The sequence below is a fragment of the Papio anubis genome, chromosome 6 (assembly GCF_008728515.1).
Source record: "Papio anubis isolate 15944 chromosome 6, Panubis1.0, whole genome shotgun sequence".
NCBI lineage: Eukaryota > Metazoa > Chordata > Mammalia > Primates > Cercopithecidae > Papio > Papio anubis.
Window position 1 is genome coordinate 11,856,594 of NC_044981.1, and position 5,395 is coordinate 11,861,988.

Sequence of the window (5,395 nt, forward strand, 5' to 3'; positions counted from 1 at the left end):
CATCTTTTTAATGTCTAGAATCCCAGTAACTCCTGAACCCATCCAGCTCTCCTCTCTCAATGTTTCCTGGATCTATAGCCCATTTCCATGGATACACTTTTGATTTCATTCCTACTTCACCTATGTCTTACAAATCTCTTTTCTCCCTTTAGAAATTGAATACAAATGTGAGCCCAAATGAAACACATCTGTGTGAAGGTTGGTGTGGTAGGCTGTCTTCAGAATGCCCCTCAATGGTCTTCATGCCCTGTAGAATCTTCTCCCCTTGAATGTGGGTTGTGCCTAGTGACTTGCCTCTAATGAATGAAATATAGCAAAAGTGATAGAATGCCACTTTGAGGAGGTTATAAAGCATGACGACTTCAGTCTTGCTAACATCTTTTAGGCCCTTCTTACTTGCTCTGAGGAGTCCGGCTCTCAAGTGAGCTGCCCTGATGGAGAGGCCCACGTGTCCAGAATGAAGGGTGTCTCCTGCCAGCAGCCATCAAGGAACTGAATCCTTCTGACAATCACATGGGCAACATTTGAAGCAAATCTTCCCCCAGCCAAGCTTTGAGATGACTACAGCCCCAGTGGACACCTTGATTGCAGTTTTATAAGACCCGAGACAGAGGACCCAGCTAAGCCATGGGCCAGCCAGGATTTCCTGACCTATAGGAACTGTGAAATAGAATAATGTCGTTGTTGTAAGTCACTACATTTCTGAGTCATTTGACATGCAGCAATAGATAACTAACTTCAGGAACAAGGACAAAGAGTGAGAACTAATCATGGCCCATCTGAACCATTCACGTACTAAGCAGAGCCAGTCAGAAGAACGAGGATTGACATCCTGCCCCTGTCTCCCTGTATAGGTAGAAGTAAAACGTTCCTGATTCCCAGCACTTTGGGAGGCTGAGGCGGGCAATAGGAGTTCGAGACCAGCCTGACTAATATGGTGATACTCTGTGTCTACTAAAAATACAAAAATTAGCCAGGTGTGGTGGTGGGTGCCTATAATCCCAGCTACTTGGGAGGCTGAGACAGGAGAATTGCTTGAACCTGGGAGGTGGAGGTTGCAGTGAGCTGAGATCATACCACTGTACTCCAGCCTGAGTATAGAACATGACTCCATAAAAAATAAAACAAACAAACAAAAAAAAAAACCACTTTAACCTTTTTTTTTTTCCCAAAAGAACTTCACTCATGGAAGAAAAACTTTAATTGCTGTTTCAAAAAAATATTTGTGTGAAGCAGAAATTGGTTTCAATAACGTTAGTAAAGAATACAGCCTGGAAAGTAGATGAAACTGGATGTAAAATTGTGGCAGCAATTTAATTGGACAGTCCCAGATGGTTAGGCTGAAGATAAAAGTCTTGTCTATGGGGAATTTTGGATGATACCAGGAGAAAGATTACACTGTGCCTAAATCAAATTGAGTTGCTTTCACAAGTGTTGTAAAGTTTCATATAGTAAAAGATTTTTTCTACATGCACTTCAGTTTCACAGTAAGAATGGCAAAGAATATCTAAACACAGAAGAAAGCATTGCTGCAATATATCTAACTCCTTGATATAATAACACATACAATTCAAAAATGATTACACTCTCATTGTATCTGGGGTTTCTGAAACTACAAGGTAGTAGTTATGGAAAGCATGGTCCCTGGTTTCAACATCTAAAAAGCAGCCACCTCTTTCTATGAGTGTTCTTCTTTTGTGATGTTTTCTTCATTTTACTTAGTCAATGGTGCCGTTGCTGCTTCTTAACCAAACTGGTAAAAACAAAATTATAGTCATTGAACATAACCCTCTGACAATCAAGACACTTAAAACCTTCAATCATCTGGGACAAAAAAGCACTGTGTAGAACTCTGATTAACAAAGTGGGCTGGGCGCGGTGACGCACGCCTGTAATCCCAACACTTTGAGATGCCGAGGTGGGCAGATCAATTGAGGTCAGGAGTTCAAGACCAGCCTGGCCAACATGGCAAAACTCCGTCTCTACGAAAAATACAATAATAAGCCGGGTATGATGGTGCACGCCTGTAATCTCAGCTACTCAGGAGGCTGAGGCAGGAGAAACGCTTGAACTCAGCTACTCAGGAGGCAGAAGTTGCAGTGAGCCAAGATCACGCCACTGCACTCCAGCCTGGGCGACAGCAAGACTCTGTTTCAAAAATAAAAAAATAAGAAACATTAAAAAAATGAAGTGGTCATCAGTTTCCTGGCTTGAGGACTTCCACAACTTTCCTGATCAGGTCAGCACAGGAAGTCCGATTTAAGTTTGTTTCAAAGCTGATGTACAAAAATTCTGGTTCTGGAGTGATGTGAATAGTTCCATAAGTGCCATCTGATTTTGTTCCTTTCATTAACAGCCCAGAAGGATTGAATAGTGTGGCATCAATGACAGAACCTGGTGTCAGGGCACCATTTCCAGTCTGAGTGACATCCTTTGTAGTGACACAGTCTTTCATGAGAAAAAATCTTCCCTTAACTGCTTGGTCACACTCTCTCATCAGCATTTCCAGGGTTTGATCTGGCTTACTATCCTACTCTCTGGGAAATCTGGAATATGTAAGTACCAACAGTCAGAATTCACATGTCTCATACAATACACTGCTCCATTTGGAAAAATTGCATTAAGAAACTCAATTTCTTTCTGAAAATCCCAGGTTCCTTTAGTGAGAAGGCTTCGTGAAATCCTTAGGAAAATAAAGGAAGCTTTGAATTGAGTCAAATCCATTGTAATCCCTAGCAAGCTTCAAAAGGAGAACCAGTGCTTTCAGCAAGAGAGTGGTACCACATGTCTTCATAATGAAACGTCTCTACCGGGCACGGGGGCTCAGGCCTGTAATGTCAGCACTTTGAGAGGTCAAGGCGGCAGGAACACTTGAGTCCAGGAGTTCGAGGCTACAGAGAGCTATGATTGGGCCACTGCACTCCAGCCGGGGTGACAGAGCAAGACTTTCTTCCCAAAACAAACAAACAAAAAGGTATGCCCCCATTCAGATCTCAGAATGGTATGAAAAGCCCCAGATCCTTGGTTTGCATTGAGTTGCTTCCAGGAGAACCAGACCTCTAGCAGCTTCTCGGTCTCTTAGGAAAAATGTGCAGCTCCCAGTGAACAAACCAACAGCCACAGAAAATCAACTAAATTAAACCTCTTTTCCTGCCATAGCTGCCACTGCTACAGATGGTTTCAGCTGTGTTACTAAAGTTCAGATTGCTTTTTTTTTTTTGCTGTAGTTTTATATTAATTTTTTTTTTTTAAAAGGACTCATGAAATTTTCCCAGCTTTTTGTGAGCCCAAGTTGAATGTGAGTCTCTTGGAAATAGAGGCAGATACAGTTCAGTCTCTGGTAATCCACTGCTTTCCCATTAGAGAGAGTAGGATAAGCACTAGCTAATGTTTCTGGCCATATAACGTAAGCCCATCTGAGCCATTTTTAAGCATCCAGTTTAGTAGTGTTAAGGGTACTCACATTGCTGTGAAACTGATCTCCAGAACATTTTTATCTTGCAAAACTGATACTTTATACCTGTCGAACAATTCCCCATTTCTCCCAGCCCCTGTCAACCACCATTGTATTTTCTGTTTCCATGAATTTTAGATACTTAATACAAATGGGATTATACAGTATTTGCCTTTTTGTAACTAGCCTATTTCACTTACCATATGTCTTCAAGATTTATCCATAATGTAGCATGTGACAAGATTTCCTTCTTTTTGAAGGCTGAATAATATTCTACTGTAGGTGTAGAACATCTCTTGTTTATCCCTTCATCTGGCAATGGACATTCGGGTTGTTCCCACCTTTGGCTATTGTGAATAATGGTGCTCTAAACATGGGTGTGCAAATATTTCTTCAATGTTCTGTTTTCAATTCTTTTGGATATTTGCCCAGAAATTGAAATGCCAAATCATGTAGTAGTTCTATTTTTAATTTTCTGAGGAATCTCCATAGAGTTTTAAATAACAGCTGCACCATTTGTTCTCCCACCAACAGGGCAGATAGGTTCCAATTTCCCCATATGCTCACCAACACTTGTTATTTTCTATGTGTGTGTTTTTTATTATGGTAGCCATCCTGATGGATGTGAAGCAACATCTCATTGTGGTTTTCATTTGCATTCTCTAACGATTGGTGATATTGAACATCTTTTTCATCTTTTTATATGTTTGTTGTCTATTTGTATATCTTCTTTGGAGAAATGTCTATTCAAATCCCTTGCTCATTTGGATTTTTTGTTGTTGAGTTGTAAGAGTTATTTACAGATTCTGAATATTAAACCCTTATCCACTATGTAATCTGCAAATATTTTCTGCATTCCATAGGTTGCCTTTCCACTCTACTGATTGTTTCCTTTGATACACAGAAACATTTCTTGGGTATGACACCAAAAGCACAGGCAACAAAAGTAAAGATAAACAAATAGGACTAGAGGTGACTTAAAAAAAAATCTATCCAGTCATCAGCCTATGCACACTATCAGTCTCTCTATTGATCTACTCCCCCACTCTGCCTCACACAAACAATCCATTGGTTCTGAAATCTCTAGTCTCTAAATTACAGCTAGCTGACTTACAACCCCCTTTCTTCATTGCAACATTCTGAGAAATTGGGGCTCTCCAGAGCCAGCTTTGGAGACAGTTCCTAAGAAGTTGCCTGGTGTGAGTTATCCTTTGCCTAATCTCTTGTGTCCGTTCCACACAACCAGAATCATCTTCTCTTCCAGTGGCACAAAACTGCTTACAGTTGCTTGAAACTCAACAATTAATGTGTGTCACCCTGCTCTGAGTACAACACTCTTTCTTATTTTACTACTATTAAGAGACACATTCATTTAATATTGAAATTTATGATACACTTAGAAAAACAGCACAGTACACTTTTGGATCTTTTTAACTTTTTCTGTTAGAGTATTGGCTGCAGCAGATTTTCGTTAGCATTTAAATTAGTCTTTAAAATATTCTATTCTAAAATGAATTATCTCTCATGATATTTACCTAAATTTATCAAACATACCAAAATATGTAACTTCAGCAACAAATGTCGTGTTTCAGTCCCATTCCTCACATTTGTAGGGCCTAAGAATACAAACAGAAGTTCATATACCATATGACTAAGTATTTAAAATTATAAATCAAGTTAACAAACTATTATATGAAATATGTACAATTGATTTGCCTTATTCTCAAATTCTGTATTTGCTAATTTGCTTACTAGCTAAAATTCGTTTAGAATCCCAAATCAGCTCTTGAGTCACTGTTGCGGACATTCACAGACTGGAAGGAAGGCAAACATTTCGAGTTGCCAATGCGATGTTCCCAGCTGAAATGAACAAGGCGAATCTCTGCCTCCTCCTTTCAGCTGTCATCTAGTAAATGGGTGTCCTTTTTATGGTCTATTTAG

At 39.8% G+C, this 5,395-nt stretch overlaps 1 pseudogene; it reads right to left on the bottom strand.

Annotated features, from left to right (window-relative positions):
* Positions 1-2,194: 2,194 nt before the first annotated feature.
* Positions 2,195-4,185, bottom strand: LOC110743004 (annotated as a pseudogene).
* Between the last annotated feature and the right edge of the window lie 1,210 nt (positions 4,186-5,395).